The sequence below is a fragment of the Hylobates moloch genome, unplaced genomic scaffold, assembly GCF_009828535.3.
Source record: "Hylobates moloch isolate HMO894 unplaced genomic scaffold, HMol_V3 SCAFFOLD_10, whole genome shotgun sequence".
In the NCBI taxonomy this organism is placed as follows: domain Eukaryota; kingdom Metazoa; phylum Chordata; class Mammalia; order Primates; family Hylobatidae; genus Hylobates; species Hylobates moloch.
The window spans coordinates 39229778-39256431 of NW_026652285.1; the positions used below are offsets into that span (position 1 = coordinate 39229778).

The 26654-nt window shown below is 34.9% G+C and overlaps 1 protein-coding gene across 3 annotated transcripts in view; it reads left to right on the forward strand.

Moving 5' to 3' along the window:
• The window catches only part of LINGO2 (leucine rich repeat and Ig domain containing 2), a 1340276-nt gene that overhangs the window by 745995 nt on the left and 567627 nt on the right, over positions 1 to 26654 (forward strand). For all 3 annotated transcript variants that reach the window (XR_009215357.1, XM_058445803.1, XM_032164210.2), the window contains one exon: positions 8157 to 8242. The gene's annotated coding sequence lies outside the window, so the exon portion shown is untranslated. The remainder of the gene's footprint in view (positions 1 to 8156; positions 8243 to 26654) is intronic.

Consider the following 26654-nt stretch of genomic DNA (forward strand, 5'->3'; position numbering starts at 1 on the left):
AATTTTATTTAAGTTTAGACCTTGTCACTAGTCACAAGCCAGATAAATTTACTGTTATTCTCATGGAGTTCCACGTCTGCTAGTAGCTCCAGAAATGTCATACAGCGTTCGATGTATTTTAAAAAGAGACATTGACAAATTGAAGTACATCCAAAACAGCGTGACCAGAATAGTAAGTATCTACAAACATGTCATGTGAGGAATGTGGCTGTCATTTGGTATTCAAGAAAGTGGTGATGTTGAGTCTGAAACATGCTCTATATCCCTGCAGGGCAGTGATAACTTCCTTCAATTACTTGAAGAGCTGCCTCATGAAACTGGGATTCTGTGTATTTTGAATAGGTCTAGAGGGCAAAACTTGGACCGATGTATGACAGGTACAAGCCTTCCACTCTGTATAAACAGATTTATCCAACAGTTGGATCTGCTGTTTCAAGCTCCATTCTTGGTGCCAAGAGAACCACATTATGGGTCCTCCTTGTTAACAAAGGCTGGTATACCCCACATTGAATGGGAGATAGACCGGACAACCTGAGTCACTTATTACTTGAAGATTGTGTAATTTTGTGAGTCATTAGGCTATTCCCAGTGGATGATAGTCAAACCTCATCAGCAATTCTTACTCACTTCATTCAGGTGAAGGGTACTTTAAAAAAGACCATGCTACTGGAAGCTATTGCTGACACTAGGACCCCTAATTAAATGCCCAGGCTGTAGATAAAGCTTAGCCTGTTATATTGAGGTGGTATTTCTTTCTCTCTACTTAAGTTACCATAATCTGAAGCTTTTCCTGCAACAGCGAGAAAATATAGTTCTTTAGGAAGTTGTCTTCATTGATCTACATGAAGGAAATAGAATGTGTTTAAAATAACCCTTTTCCTCCCAATCTTTTTAGGTTAACAGTGGATGTTCTGGGTGGCTTATATGAAACAAGTGTAATTTAATGAACTACAGCTTTGAAAATTTTAGGAAATGAATCAAACTGTAAAATGTGCCATAAGTTTTAGAATAAATAAAGTAAATCATGTTTCAGTGTATTTGAAATAATGCCACAGTGAGACAACATATACAATACAAATATTATTTCACCTCTCACTTTGATTACAATAGAAAATACATATTTAACAGTTATTTTAAGGCCTGAATGTGACTCAAGCTACCATCCTAGTTACAGTTCGTTTTTTATCATTTTTTTTTCCTGTCACTAAAGCAGCAGTGAAACCTCATATTTAGGTTTAAAACAGATTTCAATGAGCACAGAAGTTCCATGATGGAACTCATTTTATTAGACCCTGCACTCAATACAAAATATCAATTGCAGAGGGTCACACCGCATCTCTAGCTGTCACACCAATATCTTGCTGAGTGCCACCTGCAATGTCTTAGGTTCTTTATTTATACTGGAACTCATTTAGTTTGATCCAAGAGCTATTTCCAAAATGCCTGCAGTACACAAAATAAACACTTTATCAGCAAATAGTCCATTGCTTTGGAGATAGGAATATCAGCAAGATTTTCAATGGTAGTGAAGATGTGACAAATGATGATAATAGAGTTAAGGAGAAACAATCTTAATTCTAACAAAAGTTGTTTAATATTAAATGAGTCTACCTATCCTGAACTTGTATAGCTGAAATGGGATTCCAATACCTTGCACCTTTTAGGTTTTGAAATGCAAATCCAGTATTTGAGACTGTTTAATTCTTCTTTACAATGTGCCTGCAATTTAAGTAACTACCACCAGGTGATAAAGTTACCTTGGAACAGAGCAACATGGGCTAGGTAGAAAAATCTTTCTTAAAATGTGTCTGACTGAGCCTCATAACCTCTGATGGGCCAACATTCTCAAGCTTATGTATAAACAAGAGAGGTAGTTCGTACACATGTAACTTAAAAAATGGCAGAAAATAGAACTACTGTAAGAGAAATTCAATAAAAACTTACACAGAGGAGGGGGAGAGCATTTCCAGTAGAAAGTAACAGGCCGGGCGCGGTGGCTCACGCTTGTAATCCCAGCACTTTGGGAGGCCGAGGCGGGCGGATCACGAGGTCAGGAGATCGAGACCACGGTGAAACCCCGTCTCTACTAAAAATACAAAAAATTAGCCGGGCGTGGTGGCGGGCGCCTGTAGTCCCAGCTACTCGGAGAGGCTGAGGCAGGAGAATGGCGTGAACCCGGGAGGCAGAGCTTGCAGTGAGCCGAGATTGCGCCACTGCACTCCAGCCTGGGCGACAGAGCAAGACTCTGTCTCAAAAAAAAAAAAAGAAAGTAACAGAGGGAGTTAGCATTTGATGTAGATCTTGGAAGGTGACAAATACTTGAAAATAAAGAGACTGAAAGGAATGTTCCTCTGAATATAAATATGCACAAATCTGTCTTCAGAGAAAAGAAAATGAAGTATTTAAAGAAGTGGCTAATCATGCAAATTAGAGGACAAATAAATTTTGGTGCGTATAGGCTGCGGAAGTAGAAGGCCTGGTTACTACTATTTATTAGGTTAACTGAAGGCCTAGAGTAGCCATAACATCTCCATGTTTCCATTGTCTCATTACAAAATATGGATATTAATAATTATTTTACATATTTTTTCTGAGCATGAATTTAGTCACAGTTATGAAGATCTTAACTATTTGCAATACACTTTTGCATTATGAATTTGCACATAGGAAATGAGTCCAAAAAGGTAAATCAAAGACGTTTGAAGACTTTGAGCCCAGGCTTTGGAGTTAGAAATGGAGCTCCATGCCCATTCTCCAACCCTGTATTACACAGGGGAGCTTGAGAAATCTTTTGATAATGAGTTGACAAGATTATAGCTTCGGATTAGAGAATTTAATCTGGTGAAATTGGGAACAAAATTGATGTATGAAAAGGAGGCAGGACTGTTGTTGAAGCAGATGTCTTAGCTGAGAAATTGTTGCAGTAAGGGGCAAGAGGTGGTAGGAGCCATAGAAATAGAAAAGTCGCAATGCCTTTTGTTTCTTCAGGAAAGTCAGTTAACCCTCTATAAAGTTGTAAGTTATAGAAGGGAATAATGGCCTAAAAGGACAGATAGGATGCTAACAAAAAAAAATTAGCAGTAAAATAAAGTAAGAAAATTGGATAGAAAGCCTGGAAGCATTTTAGGAGCAGACTGAACAAGAAAGAGAGTGAAATCTGAGAAGACAGTTGCAAGGTGAGGTGGTAAGTTATTCCAGTAAGACATTAACCGAAAAATATTAAAGTTATTGAATTCTTCCTCCTGGCAATAGTTTCCCCCTTTAATTTTTAACCTTGTTTTCCCTTCCAACAAACAAACACTTCAATCTACAATTTATTTTTCTCTTTATTCCTATCAGAAATTTACCTATTGTCGTTTTACTCCCATGTTTGTGTCTTCTGCCATGGATTCCTTGAGCCTGTTCCCATCTGCTCTTGAAAAAGAATAAATTTCTCTGAATAACTGGCTTTCAAACATAATCAGAGTTAAGATGCTTTATATTATAAAGGCACTTAAGTGTTTCCTTTCAAAGAAATTATTGAAGATAGCATTTGAACATATGTGCAAAGAAAATCATAAGGTGAGTCTCAGAAATAATGAAGAAAATAAACTGACCAGCTCTAATTAAACCTCTCTCAGAAAAGAGCCATACTAACCCATTGGGCAAATACTTTGTCTTTCCTGTGTTGTTAAAAGTTCTTGTTTTGATAATTGAGTCTAAGTGAAACCATTATTGACCTGCAATGATTATAATAGCAACTCTTTGTAAACGTAAATTAACCTCACAGAAATCATAGCATTACATAATCTGTCAAAACAAGTAATAGCAATTTATTATGGTGGTTGAAATTTTACTTAGGAAGTAACCCTATTTAAGTTTCTCTCAAAATGTACACATATATATATATATATACACCTACATATATATATACATATATATACATATATATATATATATATACACACACATACACATATACATATATACACACACACACACACACACACACACAGATGACATGGTTCCAGTAGTTAAGACATTTTTCAGTATGGTACTCATATGAGAGAAATAGTCATTATAGATAGGACCAATGACTGTTCTTTAAAGGAACTAGACACATGTTCCTGAAATACATTGTTGTTTGGAAATTTTGCTGAAAAGACAAGTAAGAAATAAGCATATTTGCCGGGCGCGGTGGCTCACGCTTATAATCCAAGCACTTTGGGAGGCCGAGGCAGGCGGATCACAAGGTCAGGAGATCGAGACCACGGCAAAACCCCGTCTCTACTAAAAAAAAAAAAAAAAAAATTAGCCGGGTGTGGTGGCGGGCGCCTGTAGTCCCAGCTACTCGGAGAGGCTGAGGCAGGAGAATGGCGTGAACCCGGGAGGTGGAGCTTGCAGTGAGCCGAGATTGCGCCACTGCACTCCAGCCTGGGCGACAGAGTGAGACTCTGTCTCAAAAAAAAAAAAAAATTTTAAGAAATAAGCATATTCTTGTCACCTGGGTCTATCATTCTTAAATGAAAAATATGTCAGACATAAGCATTTATGTATTACATGGGTCTGCCATTATTAAACATCTACTTATTTTATTTCATTCTTTCAACATTGATTAAAACCTGTGCCTTCAGAAAGATCTTTGGCAGTAATATTTAGCAATAAAATGATCTTTTGCTAAATTTTGGAAATAACGACTGCAATCAGTATTCTGTAAAATTTATAATGACATTTCCTGTGCTTTTGCAAACACTTCTTCTTTTGGCATATTGTCCTTTAATAAAGTATATAATACAGAGCTAGTTCCTATGTTCTCTTCTGTAATATAATTGGCTGCCTAAAATATCTTCTAGCAGAGATATGATTCTTTTAAAAAATTAAATTTCCCTTGATGATAAAAACAGGGCTGAGCATACTTGAATTTAATATCATTTTTGCCACTTTTAAAACATATATGCTTGAACTAATTCCTCCATCCCAAAATTCTGTCTCTATGTATTAATAGTTTATTTTTGTAATGATAATTAATATATACAAAGCACTAATACAGTGCCTCGCCATTAGTAAGAGCCCAAAATAATAACTACTACTTTAAACTTTAACTTCATCAATTTATCAATTAAATGAAATAACATAAGTACATAAAAGTATATAAACACACATATTTAGCACAATGTATTATAGGACTTCATGAATGAAAGCTAAAATGTATACTGTAAAAGGAATCAGAAACATAGAAAAAAGCACAGAAAAGTGCAGAAGTTAGCTCAAATATTGGCCAATTACAAAATTCCAGTATTTTATATATTTTATGTGTTATTAAATTTAAAGGTGTCTGCATTAGATGACATCAGGATGCACACTTATCTTCAAGGCAAGGACAATCTTTATCCAGAATTATTGACAAATTACAAAGTAAATAAGAGAAGAAGTATGTATGATTTGTTAACTACTTAGTGATGTATTGTTGATCTCACAGGAATGGCATTTGTCTGAAGAGGAAAATGTACGTTTAAAAAACTTATTGTTATAATAGTATTTTTGCACATGGAAAACACACACAAACACACAGAAATATACAATAGGAATCATTCAAGAATCTTTTTGAAACCATCTAAAACTGTGACCTATCTTCTGAATTCTTGTTACTCAAAATGTGGTGGGTAGATCAACACCATCAGAGTAACCTATGTGATGGATACAGATTCTGCAGCCCCACTCTAGACTCACTGAATGAAAAATCTGCAGTTTGATGAATGTGCATATAAATCTCCATGTAACTCATATTTGCTTTAAGCTTGAGAAGCAATGCTTTAAATCAAACTGAGAAAAAAAATCAGAAACAAAGATTAGAGGGCTGCATATATTTTAGTAGAATGATTCAGATAGGAAAAAAAAATGCTGCTAGTTAAAATCACATGTAAATGTTGTTTGGTATAAATAAAACCAATATATATGTCCTGAAATAATCATTCTGATGCCTCATTGCACAAGCTTACTTCAGCGCTATTTGACAGTTACTGGTTTCTTCAGTGAGGAGGAGAGATAATAGATAATTAAACAAATAAATTAAAACATGGCTGTAGGTTATGACGGAAGGAAGGACTCTCTTTGAGAAAGTGACTTTTGAACTGAGAACTGTGGGATGAAAAGTATCCAGTCTCAGAGCCTTCCAGGGTTGATTCCCAAAGTCCTTAGTTGCAGAAGACCATGGCTTATTAGAAAATCAGTTAGTGGAAAAATGGAAAAGAACTGTATATGGTAATGTTGGAGAGATCGGCTGCAGCCAGCTCATGTCAGAAGTTGTAGGCCACAATAGATGATTGTATGTTATTCCATGTGCAATAAAAAGCCACTGAATAATTTTAACCAAAGAAGTAAAATGATGATTTATGCTATGAATTATGTGAGCAATTTATTGTAGGTGTCAAGCGTGGGATCAGTGAGAATAGGTGGAAAGCTCTTGCTATATTCTAAGGGATAGATGATGGTGGCTTCAGTTTGAGTATTGAAGTGTATTATATGGATATTAGCTATAATTAGCCTGTAAAATCACATGGAAAAGAAAGGTATCAAGGAGATGCCTACATTCCTGGCTTGAATACAAGGCAAATGTTTCAGTTCCCTAGAAAATGGGGGGAGACTTAAGAAGGTATATGAGGAAAATGAAGAATTTCAATTTGGGTCAAGTTTGAAAGGTAGTAGAATACCTTGAAGATTAAGAAAATGGGTTCTGAAAAAGTTCAAATCCTACTCTGTTTTTTTACTAGCTGTGGATCTTGAATAATTCACTTAAACTGTGCCTCATTTTTCTCATCATTAAAAGTAGGGATATTAATAACACCTGCCTTCCAGGGTTTTTGTAAATATTAAATTAGATCATACCCCAAAATACTAAGAACAGTTCATGATACAGTGTAAACAATACATAATTATTGCCATCATCATTGGTCACACAAGTGGCAGTGTCATGTGGGAAATCTGATATGTAAACATGAAGTTTAAGGAAAGTGATTGACATTCGAATTATTTTCAGAAAGCATTTTTTTTCTCATTATAGTTATTTTGAGGGAGTGAAAATTACCCTAGAGTAGTTTCTACTGTTTTCTGCCAACTTATCTTTCTCTCTTTCTGTGGTTCACTGAAGGGAGCTGGTGTGGAGTAGGGGAAGAAGGAAATGATTGATCAAGAAAATGGAAATGTCATATTCTAATCCTAAAAAGAACATCTCATTTCCTTTTACAACTTTACAATTCCAAAAGCAGATTCCAGTTTTTAACTGATTGCATTTAAATTTTCCTTAATAAGTGAATCATTACTATTTTTGACTTGTCCAGTATATTAAATACAGAAACCACAAAGAATAATCTTTAACTTGCATGCTGACCGCATTGTCAAATTTTAACCTTTGAAAGCAGGTTTATGGACACAGTAAGTCTTTTCTCCTTCCGGTCTGTTTTCTCCTCATTACATTATAACAAAATACCATTTTGCCTTCTGGAGTTTAAGTACACAGATCTTCAAATATATGAATGGCTTTAAACATGAGTTTCCTTTATTTATCTATTTAATAAAAAAAAGAAAATAGGCCGGGCGCGGTGGCACATGCCTGTAATCCCAGCACTTTGGGAGCCCACGGCGGGAGGATCAGGAGGTCAGGAGATCGAGACCATCCTGGCTAACATGGTGAAACCCCGTCTCTACTAAAAATACAAAAAATTAGCCGGTTGTGGTGGCGGGCGCCTGTAGTCCCAGCTACTCGGGAGGCTGAGGTGGGAGAATGGTGTGAACCCGGGAGGCAGAGACTGCAGTGAGCAGAGATCGCGCCACTGCACTCCAGCCTGGGCAACAGAGCGAGAATCCATCTTAAAATAAATAAATAAATAAATAAATAAATAAATAAATAAATAAATAAATAAAAATAATAATAATTTAATGATTAATTTAAATAGATTGTTATGTTCCGTGAATTGCAAGATAAACATAACAATATACTTAACTTCAAAATGGAAAACCACAAACATGTGAAGTGAATTAATTCCTACTGTGTTTCTTTCAAACCTTTATAAAACAAATACTCTGTATGTTAATTATTACCGTTATTGCCATTAATATATCAAAATCCTTCTTGAAGCAAGCGAGTGTCATTTTTCTTTTCATTTCCTATTTTTTGGCAGCCTGGAAATAGGATTATGAGAAGAAGCTCAGAGCAGAGCACCGAAAGTGGCCACTACCAGCATGAAGAGCCCAACAATTCAAACTGGTAAGTGGGTCTCTTTTTCTAGGTTTCAGGATATCTGTCGATTCTGTGTCTTATGCAAAAAGTCTATATAGTTTATAAATAAAATGAGAAAGCTTCTAAAATGTACCCTGTGAAATTTATTCTCATGACTTGGAAGCCTTTAGGGAGGTGGTATTCTATGGGAAACTTGACCACATTTTTTTATAGACAGACATGGATTTAAAGTAGCTGTGTAGGACTGTGGAAGTTGCTGACATTGTTTGAATCTTAGTTTCCTTATTTCAAAATGGAGATTATTATTGTTGTCTGGTTAAATTTTTTATAAGCATTAACTAAGACATTGCATATAAAGAATTCAGTAGTTTTCTTAGCATAAAGAGCTTAAAGATATAAGACTAATACTTAATACTTTTCACATACCAAGTACTAACCGCTAAATACTTTAGTGTATTCTTTTAACCTCACCTTAACCTAAAATTAATAGTCATAATTACCATTGTTTTATAGATAAAGAAAGTTTGCTATTAACAGATGATGTGACTTGCCTTTAAATCATATGCTGCTCCCTGAGACAGTTATTTTGTGTGCAATTGTATCCATTGCCAAAATTTCTATTTTTGTATTTATTCATGAAGTATAAAAACCTTTAGTATCTAATATATGCCAGGCTTCTTTTAGCTGAGATGCTATGCTACTTCACAAATAATTATTACTTAGTATATGATGACTGTATATTTATAGGAGGCCTTATATGTATAAATAGTTTATGAATACATAATTGTGTTTAGTTTTCATATACTCTGTAAAAAATTCAGGGTGGTGTTCGTTATTCGTATTTTTACAGATAAAGAAATTCAGGTTCTGAGAGACTAACTGGCTCTCTGGATGTATTAGAGCTCAGTGCTTCTCAGACTGTCTGTGGGTAAAGTCAGTTTATTTTTAATGCATTGTAGGCTGCATGTTTTTGTAAAATTACTAACAATTAATTGCTAGAAAAAATGAAATGATAAAAAGAAGATCGAAAATTTACAGATTTATATTTTTATTCTTATTTATCATCATTCTACAAACAAAAAATTACCTCATTTCTATAACATTTTTCATACTTTCTCCCAATATCCATAATCCTCATGGTGCAGACCCGTTATTGTTTGCAGATTGACACCAGCCTGACCATACAGACAGGTGACTGCTGACCATACAGCACTGGTAAAACTCATGTGATACAAGTGAAACACTCCATCTAGATTTTCCATCTCCTAGTCCAGGTCTTCTCATAGTATACACTTGGCTGCCTGAACATGCAGTAACAAACCTGTTTTATGGTCCAAGGGACAAGAAGATCAACTTCCAAACTGTTAAAATGAAACTGGTGCAAGAAAAATGAAAAATGACAAAAATTATAAAAGAGTAATATGAAACAACTGACATTAAAAAATTAGGGGAAACATTTGGAAGCCTGTAGAAATGACTTATTCTACATTGATTTATAAGACATCAAGACTTTTAAAAATTCAATATGTGTTATGTTTTTGAAAAACTTTCTCAAGATTTTTTTATGTCTCTTCATTTTTCTTTTTTTATTCTTTGAGAAGGTAAGTTAAGTTGTATTTAGGAGACTAGACCTTGTCAGTTCAAAGCAGTGTACGGACCTGTGTACAATTCTAAGAGATAAAGGTGGATCCTGGCCTGCTATGAAACAAAAATGAACTCATTTCCACACTACATTGAAGGGGCTTGAGATTTTATCAGATCAAGGGGAGACGACCACAGAGTGGGGAAAGATGATGATCCATCTACCAACAATTCTAGAAGAATTGCATTAATTGAATGCTGCTACTCATTGGAATTTGGGCCTGAACGTCTTCGTAACAATCTGCTCTTCAACTGTGAAACTTAGAAGCTTTCTGCTGAAAAAAATACAAGTTATCAGTAGAACCAAGGGCTAATGGTCAATCCTGTCACTTGTCTGTTAGAAAACCCTACACTTCAATAGATTTTTATCACAATCTCAGATCAGTAAAGAAAAAAATAACAACAGGACCATTAAAGCAAAACTGGTTGTCAGTAGTAATTACTTGACATGGAAAATTAAAGTCTCAGAGGAAAAGCATATGTAAAGCAAGAGTTAATACAGAAACCAGAAAAAATGTTTTTGAAAATTGTTTTCCATCCTTGTGTATGCATTGAATGACTCAGAAATAAAAAACACAGACATTGGATAAATTAAAGTACAAACAATTGAAAAGAAACAAAAATGTTACAGAAGAATGATATCTGCCTTTGGAGGCAACAAATAACAGAATCAGATTTGTGCAAAGGAAACTGAAGGAGCACTCGGTTTCTTCAGAACTGCAGAGGGCAAAGATAAACTATGAAAACAATGAGAGAAAACATATGACCGGTAACAACAGAAACAAATGTGTAGGTAATTATTTATGAAAACCAAAATAAATAAAAAAGAAGCACTAATCCAACAATTGCAAGGGAAAAAAATCTTGTTGAAGAAATAAATGGAAAAGGGTTTTTTAATATAAGTTATTTGCTGTGGTCTAAGATTTTTTGTATTGCATGGAAATTACTTATTCTTTAAACACTAGGACAACCTAATAGTAAACTTAGACAAAGATTATCTTGGGTCTGATAGTTTCTTTTTTAATTTCTCATGCTTCTATGGTTATTGGTCTATTCAAGATTCTCTTGATTCCCTTAACATATTTTGATAATCTGTGTTAACATAGAAAAACTACCAATACTGAGTAATTATTCATGTGTGAACCTACATGTTAAAAAAAAAAAAAACTTGAAGTCAATGCACTGGTGGAATAAGAAGTAATTTTTATTTTTTAACTTTAGTCTCTTCTGTTTTCTGGTATATAAAATAACCATGTATCATAGGTTGAGCAGTATTTGTATCAGAATATACATAAGAACAATGCACAAATCATAAATGAATAGCTAAATGAATTATCAGAATGTCTACAAACCTGTGTAATACCACTCAAATTAGGAAATAAGACATAATCAACACCATTGAAAGGGCCTTCTTTTTTCTTTCCAAGTCACAAATTCCAATCCTTCACAAGGCAACCCCTTTCTTGAATTCTAATACCATAGATTATTTAGCCTGCTTTTGAGTTTTATAAATGTAATGATGGAGTTTACACTTGTTTTGTGTGTGGCCTCTTGGTCTCAATATTATGTTATGAGATTCCTATGTGTGGCAATAGTTTAATTTTCAATGTATTGCATCATGACCAGATTTTGGAACTTACATACTTATACATATCTTTTGGGACATGTGTGTGAAAATTTCTCTTGCTGTACAATTGTGTTTATGTGGCTTAAAAGCTTGTTGGTAGAGGCTACTTTCCCAAAGAGTTATACCAATTTGTATTCCCACTGACATAGTATAAGAGTTCCAGTAGCTCTATATCTTTATAATCACTTGGTAATAATTATCAGAGATTTTTGTTTTAGCTGTTCTGTTAGGTATATTGTGCTATCCCATTGTGGTTTTAATTAACTTTCCTATAACTGGTAAGAATGGTGCTATTGTTCGTGTGTGTCTCCCAGAATTCACATGTGAAAAATGTGGTCCCCTGTGTAGCAGTGTTGGGAGGTGGGATCTTTAAGATGTGATTAAGTCACTGAGAGAGATTAATGCCACTCTTCTTTGATCCTGTTAATTCTTGAGGGAATAAGTATGTTCTTGCTCTCAAGTGACTGGATAATTTACCAAGACAGCAGGCTGTTAAAGTAAGGCCACCCTCGTGTTTGGTCTGTTTTACATGCACTGTCTTGCCCTTCTGCTTTTCTACCACGTTGTGACACAGTATGAAAGCCCTTACCAGAAACTGCTAGCATGCACTCGGACTTCCCAGCCTCTAGAACTGTGAGACAACTAAACTTATTTTCTTTACAAATTGCTCAGTCTCAGGTATTCCATTTTAGCAACAGAAAATTCACTAAGACAGATGGCATTGCTATACCAGATCAACAATTCCTTAGCTTCCTCTAAGTTAAAAGGTACATGGAAATTTAGAAGAGGCATTAAGAAGCATAGTAACTTTATTTGCCTCCACTAAATGAATACTCAAGTCTTAAAAAACCTATAATTTCCTATTATATAAACAAAATTATATATAACATATATAAAGAAAATTATGTATTATATATGTTATATATTACTTATATTTTATATATGTTACATATATGTACTATATTATATATATTATATATAATTATATATATATAAATTGTATAAAACCTTATGTCATTAAATGTATTCAAGCCTAACAATCCCATTTAATTTAAAATTCAACATCTATTTTTTTCAACTTTGACTTTCCCATTAGCTAATTAATACATTGGAATCTATCAATTTTTGTCCTGTTTCATTGGGTACCAACCTATCTTATGACAGTAGACTCACAGCTGAATGGCGATGATTAGAATTTGTTGCAGGAGAATGATTGCATACCCCATTCGTGTGTTGGGAAAACTAATTAATTGTTCGGCCATTTGAAACTAGGGATGGTGCATGAGCAACAGGCATGAAAATGATCCAGGAGGGCAGCATGATCTTGACAGAGGGCCTAGGGCTCTCACCCATGCAGCAGGTGTGACATCTCCATCATTTTCCCAGGCATTTCCTCTGGCGAGCTATGTAATGGTTGATTTATTTCCAGTACTATTAGTTTCCAAACAGTGTGAGAGCCTGGATGATATGTTGTTGAGACAATTTGTATGTGCATAATTTAATACTATGTTGTCTTGCTTATGAAGCCATATTATCAGGAATTAGAAAATTTCAAATACATTTTTCTTTGTTTTAGTGTGGTAAAATATATGACAAAAAATTTACAACTTTAACAATTTTCAAATGTACAATTCTGTAGGATTAAATACACTCTCATTATTGTATAGCTATCACAAACATCAATCTCCAGAGCTTTTTCACATACCGACTTAACTCCAATGCATAAGAAAACTCTACTGCTTTAGAGCTTCACCCTTTCCTCTTTATGTTATTGATTTCACAAATTACATCTATATATACATATACATAAAGGGTATTCCTTTATGTATACTTTTAATTATTATAATAATTTTTATACATTTGTTTTTTAAAATCCTGTAGAAAATAAAAAGTTAAGTTACAAACCAAAATTACAGTAATACTGTTATTTGTGTTTGTCCCTGTGTTCATTTTTACTGGAGAACTTCATATTTTCATATGACTTTGAGTTACTGCCTACCATCTCTTCATTTCAACTTGTAAGACTCCCATTAGCATTTCACATATAGTAAGTCTAGTTGTAAATAACTGCCTCAGTGTTGTTTGTCTGGGAATGTTTTAATTTCTCCCTTATTTTGGAAGAAACTTTATGCCAAATATAAGATTCTAGGTTGACAGGTTTTTTTTTTTTTTAATTTTAGCACATTAAATATATCACTACTGCTTTGTGGTCTGTAAGATTTCCACTGAGAAATTCAATGATAGGTTTATCGAGGATCCCTTGTACATGGTTAATGTTCTTTCTCTTGCTGCTTTCAATATTCTCTCCTTATTTTTGGCCCTCAAAAATTTGATCATAATGTCTCTTCCTGTGAATCTCTTTATTCTACTTGGAATTTGTTGAGCATCTTGGGCTTATAGATTCCTGCATTTCCTCAAATTTGGAAAGTTTTCAGCCATTATTTCTTCAAATGATCTCTGTACTACTTTATCTCTCTTTTATCTTTTTGGATTCTTATAATGTATACAGCAGTCTGTTGATTGGTTTACTGTAAGTCCCTTAGGTTCTGCTCTGTTCACTTTTCTTTACTCTTTTTTTTCTTTTTGCTCTTCAGACTTAATAGTTTTAGATGACTTTTCTTCAGGTTCACTGATTCTTTTCTCTGCTTGTTGAAGGCTGCTGTTGAACAACTCTAGTGAATTTTCAATTCAGATATTGTATTTTTCCACTCCATAATTTATGTTTGGTTCTTTTTTATGATTTCTGTATTTATTGATATTTTAATTATGTTCATATATTGCTTCTCTACTTCCTTGAATTTTTTTCTTCACATTCTTCTTTTGCTCTTTGAGCATATTTAAGACAATTATTTTAAAGTCTTATCTAGTGACGCTGATGTGTGTGTTTCTTTAGAGACAGTTTTTGAAGATTAACTTTGTTCCTTTCAATGGACCATATTACCCTATCTCTTTGAATGCATTATGATATTTTTGTTGAAATTTGGTCATTTAAAAAAGAGGCCACATCTCCCAGTTTTTGCAGACTGGCTCTGTGCAGAGGAAAACTTACTAATCAATGTAATATGAACACATAAAGTCCTCTCAGACCTTTTTTGAGCATATATTCTGTCTGGGCATGTGTGTATGCTTTTCCCTCTTATACACACTGTAGAACTGTGATTGCTTTCCCAAGCTCCTAAAAACCTGTATTAGCCAGTCTGTTGTTTTTAATGTTCCTGTGGGTAAACAAGGGCCTGGATCTTTCTAATCTACCAATTTGCAGATGTCACTCAGAGACCCTTTTACATTTCAGGGAGTCTCAACTCAGCTTCTTCTTGGGGCCTTAGATGTTCTATTGTATTCTTTTCCCAGTAATCTCTTACCTTCTGTTTCTGTGGACCTGCAACTTCCCCTCTCTCGCAGTTGTTGTGTGCATGCATGCCACTGGTTTACACGGTTTCTAGCCTAAGATCCCAACTATGCTACTGTTTCCTCTTCTGAGCTCCAAGTAAGGAGAGTGAGAAACTAGTGCCTTGGCAGTGCTCACACTGGTTATAACCTTGTAAATATGATCTACTTTGATCTTTCTGGCCCAAGTGAGGGAACTGGGTATTGGGCCATCATCTTCCACCTGTGAAGCACTACATGGGATAAAGAATGGGGCAAAGGCAAGTAAAACACTATGAAATGTCTTACCATTTTTAATGTGGCTTTTTCTTGATTGGGCATTTGCTTGGTTTCTGTAGATTTTTGACTATCAGATATACTATTAAATTATATAAATCAGTCTATAAGTTTATCTATTTATTTTAGTGTTTGTTTTCTGTGATGGATAAAAGGGTTTTGAGCTTTCTATTCTGCTACTTTCCTGATTTTTTTTTTAAGTTTTTAACAAAATACATTGTGAATGTAATACAATATTGTATATTTTGTATATTATTTTGATATATGATTTCAGCATTGGAAATAATTTCAATGACTTGAAAATATGTTATAAGCCTTTCAAACAGGGAAAGCAGAATTAGTTAGTTGTTCATGTCGACACAGTTGTGTTATGTTATTTCCTACTCTAATATATGACTCAAAGGGAAAGATTAATTTTTTATGTGACTTTTATTTGCAGTCTATGACCCCAATAAGCACTGTGTTGAATTAGGCTTCTTTAAAAAAATTCCAGTGGATCAACCAATTTTTACTCATTAAAAATAATAAAAAGTAATAATATGTGATAAAAATATTTACTTATTCAATTTTACTCTTGTTTTCTAGTTTTAATCAGTTTGTTGTTCAAACAAGCAACAGTGTTATCAGCTAACTTTTGAAGGAGAAAGTGCATGCTATGGTATTTAAGGAATTGTGGTTCATTTTCGATATATGATTTCAGCATTAACAAAGAATTCCAATAACTAAAAAATATGTTATAAGCCTTTCATCATAGGGAAAGCAGAATCTGTAAGTTTCTCATGTCAATATTGTTTTTACTGTGTTGTTTGCTACTCTAGTATATGATTTGAAAGGAGAAAGAGCTGAGGTTAAGAGTCAGCTAGGGGGCCAGGCGTGGTGGCTCACACCTGTAATCCCAGCACTTTGGGAGGTCAAGGAGGGCAGATTACAAGGTCAGGAGATCGAGACCATCCTGGCTAACACAGTGAAACCCCATCTCTACTAAAAATACAAAAAATTATCCGGGTGTGGTGGCGGGCACCTGTAATCCCAGCTACTCCGTAGGCTGAGGCAGGAGAATGGCGTGAACCTGGGAGATGGAGCTTGCAGTGAGTCGAGATGGCGCCAGTGCACCCTAGCCAGGGCAACAGAGCGAGACTCCATCTCAAAAAATAAAAAAAAAGAGTCAGCTAGGGTTAAGTTATTTTTATTAGTGGAACAAATCCACCCACTTTGCCTTTGTATCTCATCAGCAGAGTTAGTTTGGATTAAGTATGTATAAACAATAATTTTAGTCATTTTTAACCAATTTGTAACACCATTTCTATAGTTTAACAATATGCATGTGATACAGAGATAGCTGGATAATTTTATTCATGCCTTGTGTTCAATTTAATAAAAGAGAAAAACACTTTGAGTTAAAGTCACACTTTTAGTGAAATGGAACGCTGTCTTTTGTTAATTTTTAATTTATAATTCTTGTGGGTACATAGTAAGTATATATATTTATGGGGTATATGAAATATTTTGATAAAAGCATAAAATGTGTCATAGTCACATCAGAGTAAATGGGCTATCTATCACCTCAAGCATCTATCCTTTGTATTACAAACAATCCCATTGTACTCTTTCATTTATTTCAAAATGTACAATTAAATTATTACTGACAATAGTGACCCTGATGTGCTATCAAATACTAGGGTAATTCTATTATTTGTACCCATATGTCATCACCACTTCCCCCTCTTCCACCTACCCTTCCCAAACTCATCATCTACTCTGTGTCTCCATGAACTGTTTTAATTTTTAGCCTCCACAAATAAATGAGAACATGATCAGTTTGTCTTTCTGAGCCTGGCTTATTTCATTTAGCATAATCACCTCTGGTTCCATCCATGTAATTGCAAATGATGGGATCAGCCATCCTTTTTATGGCTGAATAGTACTTACTGTGTATATGTACCACATTTTCTTTATCCATTCATCTGTTTGTGGGCATGTAGGTTGTTTCCAAATCTTGACTATTGTGAACAGTGCTACAATAAACATAGGAGTGCAGATATCTCTTCAATATACTGCTTTGCTTTTTGGGGGAGTATCTACCTATCAGTGGAATAGCTGGATTATACGGTAGCTCTGTTTTTAGTTTTTTTTAAAAACCTCTGAACTGTTCTCCATAGTGGTTGTACTAATTTACGTTCTCACTGACAGTGCACAATGGTTCCCTTTTCTGCATATCCTCATCAGCATTTGTTATTGCCTGTCTTTTGGATAAAAGCCATTTTAACTGGGGTGACAGGATATCTCATTGTAGTTTTGATTTGCATTCCTCTGACCATCAGCGATGTTGAGTACCTTTTTCATATGCCTGTTTGCCATTTTTGTGTCTTCTTTTAAGAAATGTCTATTCAGATCTTTAACCCATTTTTGATTGGATTATTCAATTTTTTTCCTATAGTGCTGTTTGAACTCCTTATATATTCTGGTTATTAATCCCTTTTCAGAAGGGTAGTGTGCAAATATTTTCTCCTATTCTGTGGATTGTCTCTTCAATTTGTTGATTGTTTCATTTGCTATGCAGAAGCTTTTTAACTTGATATTGATATGAATAGGAAGCAAGGAAATACTGGGTAAAAGAGGGTGGGGTCCCTGGCAAGGGCTCCACCCTCAAGCCTGAACTTGTGGCCCTAAGTGAGAACTTCACATCCCTGTTTTCCCACCCAAATGTTGCCTTTTGGCCTACCATGCCCCCTATCCTGTGCTCATAAAAAACTCAGATCCCAAACTCAGCACACACACACAGAAGAAAGAAGCATCTGAACGCTGAGAGGAGAAGACGCAGCTGGACATCAGAGACAACGATCAGAGAAGAGTTCAGCCAGGGATGGTTGGGCCACCTTCCCACTTTATCCCCTTGCCAGCTTTCCATCCTACTGAGAGCCACTTCCACCACTTAATAAAATTTCTATGTTCACCATCCTTCAAGTCCATGTGACCTCATTCCTCTTGGACACCAGACAAGGACCCAGATATGGGTGCAAGACGCTGTCACACTGACTTTCCACTGAGCTGTTTAACACTTAAGCCATCTACAGACAGCAAAACTAAAAGAGTACACTGTAACACTCACCCTTTCGGGATCCAAAGGTTGCATGCAACCTGTAGACACTGCCACAGGCCTGTACGGTGTGGAGTGGGGGGCGCCCAAAGTTCCTTGCCCCTGCTCCTGCACCTTCTCACCTGTGTGCTCCTACTCCCACAAGGGTTTTGAGCACTGTGGGCTGAGTAAGCAAGCCACCCCTTCATGAGTCCCACAAACTGGTCAGGGGAACGATCCTGTCTCAATATTATTCCATTTGTCTATTTTTGTTTTGATTGCCTGTGCTTGTGGGGTGTTGCTCAAGAAATCTATGTCAAATCCAGTGTTGAAATGTTGTCTTGGAAACCTTAAGTAGTGAGCTATTAAGTAATTTTCTATAGCAAAGTTCCACACCCTAAAATAGAAAGCCAATGATGGCTTTTACCAAGAATTTCTAAGAGTTTCTTTAACAATACAGTAAAATAAATTGAGAGGAAATATGGAGGTTATGACCTATTCATTTAGGCATGTTTATTTCCCCTGAAATTATACCCCAGATGTCATTAATACATTTCTTCCACAAACACATGGCTTTCAAGGCAGGAATATTTGTTATTAGTTTTACATATAAGGAACTGTATATTTAACATATTCTTCAGAAACAAAAATCATTGAAGATGACAGCCATGTACAGCAAACGAAAACAACCATTAGTAGGTGTTATTAAACAGAAGATTTGAATGTCCATTTTCCAAACAACCGTAATATAAAACTTCTTAGATTTATTTTGTATTAATTAATGTTTATTCTTCAAGAAAACTGAACATGGAAAAGCCTTCAGATTATAACTACTTTCTTGGCAGATAAACAGGGAGATAGCAAAGTAGTTATAGTGTAACATAGGAACAGAATTTATGCCAGTCACTCCTTAGCTTAGATCCTATGTTGTATAAAATGTGTTTGCTAATTTAAATACATGGGAAAATACCGAAATATTGTGTTATGAAATAATGATTCATACCATAGACTACTAGAATTGTGAGGTAGTTTCCCTGAACAGAATACTGTCTTCCCAACCTTAAGTGTTAGGGAAATGTTTTGTCTTAATAAATCTGCAGAAAACCCTAGCAACATTTTGATTCTCTATAACTTATGGATTTCCTCCTAATACAGGCATAATGTGAAGTACATTAAGATGAAAACAGGCTCATTTCTTCTAACTTTAAATAAAAAATAATCTTTATTGTGACAGGGAGGAGTGAATACAAAGTGCTTTAAATTTATTGGCTCTGTTAAAGATATTTTTTCCTGCCAAATGCACTCAATTAAAACAGCTATCATAGGCTTACCCTATTTTCAGTAAATCATTAATTTTTTTCATTTTATTTTTATGATTGAATTATAAAACTCTTCAATGGCTCATCTTGGCTGTCTCCCCTTCCCTGAAGCCATCTCAAGTGAATATTTTTGTATACAACAGCACACACATGCACATATATTTGTCTGTGTAAGGTCAAGTAAATGTTCATGAGTTTTCCTTTATGGCAGTTCAGATGACCTTTTACAGGCCTTTTGCCCCTAACACTCAAGTCTTAAGCCCTCCTATTTAATTTATATTACTTGATCATTTTCTCAGTAGAAATGAAAAGTCCTAATATACCTATAATCCAGACTATCCATGGGCAAAATCGGAAGACAGGTGAACACTTTTCTCATTTTTCTTCATCCCATTTTTCTTTCTTTTTTACTTATTTATATATTTTTTGGCCTTTTGGTGCCAGTGTTCTTTTGTTCTGCCATCCCACTCATTCAAAAAATCAATTATAGTTTAGGCATCAGATAAAAGAGATTTGATAAATTTCTTCACACTAAACTGAAAGTAATGGCTAAGCTCTCCTATACAATGTCATTTTTCCTTTAATAAGTGATGTTACATATCTAGGTAAAGAATTATAGATACCAATAACAAAGACTAGGGTAACTTGTGAAACAATAAAATTTGTTGCCCAAACCAAGAAACTTTTGATAGAGAAAAAACAGTGCTAAAACAGAAGTGTGTTTTGTAAACCAGAACCTAAATGTCATCTTCTAGCCCTAGTATTCTTTGTCCAGGATATTTTTTTTTTTTTTTTTTTTTTTTTTTTTTGAGACGGAGTCTCGCTCTGTCGCCCAGGCTAGAGTGCAGTGGCGCAATCTCGGCTCACTGCAAGCTCCGCCTCCTGGGTTCACGCCATTCTCCTGCCTCAGCCTCTCCGAGTAGCTGGGACTACAGGCGCCCGCCACCACGCCCGGCTAATTTTTTGTATTTTTTTTTTTTTTTAGTAGAGACGGGGTTTCACCATGGTCTCGATCTCCTGACCTCGTGATCCACCCGCCTCGGCCTCCCAAAGTGCTGGGATTACAAGCGTGAGCCACCGCGCCCAGCCTGTCCAGGATATTTAACCCTGCATGTAGTTCCCACGATTTGCAGACATATACTGTCTTGCAAAACTTAATTTTAAGAGATACTGCTCTTTAAGATGTCACCAAGATGGCTTAGAAATCCTATGATGGGTAGTTTTTTTCAATTTTTAGTTCAGAATAGATAGTTCCTTGGAAAAATGCTCGGAACTTAATTACCACTCACAACCAAGTTACTCTATGAATGCACATTACTTCATTGAGCCACTGTTTCCTTGTTTTTAAAATTGTAGGGGGAGGTAATTAGACTAGAAAATGCCCAAAGGTATTTTCATCACTAATATCCTATGAGTCTGAGCAAGAGTTATGATGAATTTTTATCCCTTCAATAAATAATAGCACAAACTAAAAAATCATTTATATGTAATCTATGTGAATTTTTGGAGCCCTCTAAAATAATGGTTGAAGAGAAAGGTGACAGAAACTTAAAACTCCATTTTTTCCCCCTATTTGTGGTCTTCAGTTGTGGACCAAGTGTGCTTGATCTCTTTCAAAAGTGAGATGTCATTGCAAACTGCAAACTCAGGTTTTTTTTTTTTTTTTTTTTTTTTTTTTTTAGCTAGAGCATGATGAATGTTATTCTAGCAGGTGACCCTTTCTGCTGATTGTAAAATGAAAATAAGGGCATTGGTTTTTGTTTTATTTGTAAAAAAATTCTTAAAAATCATATTATCTGCCATAATTCTGTATTATTTAAACTGAAATAATTTCACCTTAGGGATTCTGCAACAGTTACTAACAATTATAATGGCAGCTATATGACTGTTCTCTCTTCATCTAACCCTAATGGATAGAGTCAGGTTCTCCGGGAAATCCATTCAGTTACTCTGATTCTATGAGATTAGAAGGTAGCATGACTTAGGACTTATGTAAACAAAGATAAAGATAAAGAATAGTGTTGAGATTAGAAATAACATTAGAGGAGAATGAATATAGATTTTAAAAGGAGACAGATGATGCTTCAAATCTTGGCTCTGTGGGTACTCACTTTGTAACATTAGACTAAGTCACTGATTCTCTTTTAGCCTATGTTCCCTCATCTGTAAAATGGACTGCTGACATCTAATAACTCACAGAGTAGTTGAAAAATTTAAATGAGATAAATACGTAGCGCTCTCACCATTGCTGTAATGTCATAGACCGCACAACATTACTTTTCTTTGCCTGAGAGTCATTAACAGGTATAATCAGGAACTACTGCTTGCCTTTGGAGCCTGATGTTTTTGTAACTTTTGTCCATATTAGACTCTCAGAAACTATCCTCTTACTCTCCTCTCCACATCCCTGCAAATAAAAACAATGACATTGATTCACAGACTGTGCTAAGTCAGATCAGCTGATGCATCAGCTGTGGGAAAGTGAGCCCTATCTTTCAGGACATCAATTCTCAATATTTGTTACTCATTAGAGCAATTGTTTACATCTTCAAGAATCTAACATTTCTTTTTATTTTCATTGTTTAGTTATTTCCAGTCAAGAAAAAATAATATATGCCCAACCAAAGTCATGAGGACTTTGTTTGATACAAAATGTGTTGCTATTTTTGATGGAGTAAATACAAATTTAAGATACCCTGTATGGCCAGGAAACACCATTTCAGAAAGCCACGAAGTAAATGATAGTGAGGGATGAATGGTAGGGAGAGGGCACTGAGACTGTGAAAATGCTGCTTGTATAGCACTTTAGGCTCCTAGTGAGGCAGATCAAGAATTGTCTTATTATCTCGATATTGTATAATATGTTTCAAAAAGCCCATCCGGAACATTATTTTGATTTGTATTCCTTTAGAATCAACTTCAATTTCCAGCACTATCTTCTATCATTTATGTTGCTATAAAAGTGAATCAAATATTTGTAGCAAACTGTAGATTTTTCTTCATATAAGAAAAGAAAAAGACTATGATGATAAAGAAGAAAGACAAGCAAGAATGAGTTTATGCCCAAGTGTTTAGGGTTATATTGTATTTTCAATACTGTCTAGTTGTTTCTACATTGTGGAGATCGTGGGGTTTTCAAAAAATTAGGTTGAACTAAAGAGGAAATGATACAACAGTTTCTAGACATTTTTAGTCTGTTTGTATGATGAAGTTGAGTTCTTGCTCACTTACCTTTTCTTCACCTCCCACTCCTCCACCCCTCCCCCCCACACACAAACCACACACTTGCCCTCCAGGCTGGGAGAAATTCATTATGTGGAATACCATCTATCATACCACTTCTTCCCAAATACCTGCACAGTAGAGGAATTAATTCCCAGAGGGGGAAGTGAAATTTCCTGTTACAGATGCATTATATTTTATATAGTATCTTTTCATTGAAAGATCATTTATCTGATTACACACCAGGAAGATTTTCAGTTTCCTCCATTTCTCCATTACTATGTATTACGTGAAGTTATTTCTTTTGCTTTCCTTTCCCCTATTGCACTATATTCTTATATATGTTTCTAATAGCATCTTTCTCTTTTAGCAAGCAGTCTATAACCTGGACTTTAAGAAAACCTAGGCAATACCATTCAGGACATAGGCATGGGCAAGGACTTCATGTCTAAAACACCAAAAGCAACGGCAACAAAAGCCAAAATTGACAAATGGGATCTAATTAAACTAAAGAGCTCTACTGCACACCAAAAGAAACTACCATCAGAGTGAACAGGCAACCTACAGAATGGGAGAAAATTTTTGCAACATACTCATCTGACAAAGGGCTAATATCCAGAATCTACAATGAACTCAAACAAATTTACAAGAAAAAAGCAAACAACCCCATCAAAAAGTGGGCAAAGGACATGAACAAACACTTCTCAAAAGAAGACATTTATGCACCCAAAAAACACATGAAAAAATGCTCATCATCACTGGCCATCAGAGAAATGCAAATCAAAACCACAATGAGATACCATCTCACACCAGTTAGAATGGCCATCATTAAAAAGTCAGGAAACAACAGGTGCTGGAGAGGATGTGGAGAAATAGGATGTGGAGAAACACTTTTACACTGTTGGTGGGACTGTAAACTAGTTCAACCATTGTGGAAGTCAGTGTGGCGATTCCTCAGGGATCTAGAACTAGAAATACCATTTAACCCAGCCATCCCATTACGGGGTATATACCCAAAGGACTATAAATCATGCTGCTATAAAGACACATGCACACGTATGTTTATTGCGGCACTATTCACAATAGCAAAGACTTGGAACCAACCCAAATGTCCAACAACGATAGACTGGATTAAGAAAATGTGGCACATATACACCATGGAATACTATGCAGCCATAAAAAATGATGAGTTCATGTCCTTTGTAGGGACATGGATGAAACTGGAAACCATCATTCTCAGTAAACTATCGCAAGGACAAAAAACCAAACACCGCATGTTCTCACTCACAGGTGGGAATTGAACAATGAGAACACACAGACACAGGAAGGGGAACATCACACTCTGTTAACTGTTGTGGGGTGGGGGGAGGGGGGAGGGACAGCATTAGGAGATATACCTAATGCTAAATGATGAGTTAATGGGTGCAGCAAACCAACATGGCACATGGATACATATGTAACAAACCTGCACATTGTGCACATGTACCCTAAAACTTAAAGTATAATAATAATAATAAAAAAGAAAAAAGTATACAACTCAAAAAAAAAATTAATTAATTAATTAATTAATTAATATATTGAACTTGTGTCCTGCAACCTTGTTGGTTTCACTTACTAGTTCTAGTAGCTTTCTTTTCTGATTATTTGGAATTTTCTAAATAATTGTGTCATCCATGAAAAAAAAAGTCACCTACACTGCAAGGCTGAGTTTTTAGTATTGGGAAATATGTTTAAATTAGACATAAGCTACATTTTGCTAATAGTTCTCAGATAGTTTTGCAAACAGTTCAATATTTCATTTATCCAAAGGTCATTTATTTTGCAAGCTTGATTCCCAAGAAAATAACTATGATCCTAAAAGGACTCTGAGATTTAAGAAGAGATATATCTTATGTGAGTGTTGTGCATAGTATATTTGCTCCTATATTAAGCATAATTCCAACTGGTTTTCTAGACTGTAGGGAGTTAGAAAGAGGCAGTAAGTCTGTTTAAATCAGATATACTGTCAATGTCAAAAAGGGATAGCTGACAAAATAACAATAGATAAAAATAAAAGACACACTCAACTTTACAGATTGGAAAAATTACAAAACCATGATTACTATGATACAGAAGTAAATTCATCAGACACAGAAGAATAAATATATGCCTCATTTATTCAGTTTATGAAAAAACATGAATGTGTAATATGCCTTCTTAAAATAATTTTTCCAAATCAGCTATTGGTTTTTATTGGACATATGGCATTATGTATATAAGTTATCTAATACGATCTCAGAAGACTGATTTTTGATAGTAACAATATGCAAACATTGTCTTCACTTTAAATTTCAAAGCACATACAATAATATTACTTAACAGTATAAATACTTTGAAGTTTCAAATATTTCTAGGCAACAGTCTTATAGGAATGCCACATTATCATTTATTTATTTGATAAATAATATATTTACTTGGTACCATCTATGGGCCGAGAATATTGTGTGGTGCTAAGAATACAACTGTGAAAAAGATATTATTTCTGATTCTAAGGAGTGAAAAGTCTCCATTGGCCCCCAGGTCCGTATTAATATTCATACTAAATGTTCATTCATCTACCTGGAAATATTAAATGAGGTGACATAGACTTTTTTTTCTGGCACATAGAAAATGTTCAGTGTTTGTTGAAATTGATTCAACTCTCATGTATTTTTCACAACTACCCAATGAGCTTAAGCGTATCACTATCCCTCCTGACTGTCAACTTATTACTAAATCTCTTTAGCCCAGAATCCTTAACTTTAAAATGAGTATGTAATTACCTAACTTTTGGGGTTATTGTGAAGATTCAAGAAAATAATAGCATGTGCATATATTTTTTCAAGTTTTCTCCTTCCCATCCTTTTAAATGCTTATTTCCAGAAGATCAGATGAAAGAACCATAACATCATGGTGGAATATATTTTGATTGCCTTTTGAAGTTTACTAATATCATTATTTTCATAATTTAAGCATCATTTATTTTTTGCAAATTAATGTAAAATAATTTTGTAGAGTACTATTGGAATTATTATAATAGAGTATATACATACATTCAGTGATGCCAGGATTTTATTTTATGGATAATTATTGAATAAGTCATGTTGCATTGGAATTTAGTAATGCAAAAATCATAATTCACATTTGGGCTCTATATACCTTTAACACCTTGTTCCTGTATCTCAAATCCTACAAGGATACGCATGTATTACTTTATGCTTCATAGCTTTTTGTAGATTTTCTCTTCTGCAATTTTTAAAGTATGTATTTTTTGAGCAAAGTGCAAGGTAAGCAATGAGTTTAACATTTGCAGCCAGGGCAGACCTTCAAGAGTGGGCAGTTAGTCGATCTAGGAAGCTTCAGAAGTAGGATGTGGGAGAATGAGAGTTTGTCCATCAAAAGTTAGGTGAGCCTGTCAGTGGTCATTAGGCAGGTACCAGGAGAGCTGAGAAGCAAGTAGCAAGGATCCCACCTAATGGCAAGTGAATTTTGGAAGGGGAACTTTCCAAGTTTTTGCTCCAGATCTTGGCAGTGTATGTTTATATGCAAAAAAGAAAAGAAAAAGAGACCCAAGTATGTTAACAGTGACTCAGTTAATATAACTAAAATGCTGGATATTTTTCATGGTGAATATTGGGACAGAAGTGAGCAGAGGTGAAAATTGTCATGAGACAAATAACAAGAAAAATGAAAATCACAGAAAATGTAGTTAATCAGCAAGTAGATTTTGAGCTGTGAACAAGTGTCACTATGTTAGTCCTGGGACGTATAAAAATATAGGAGCTTGCACCTTTAAGAAACATATAATCCAGCTGCAGAAATCATCCTTCATTAAGTAAAAAGAAAATATAATTTTAAAAACATTCAGAGAAT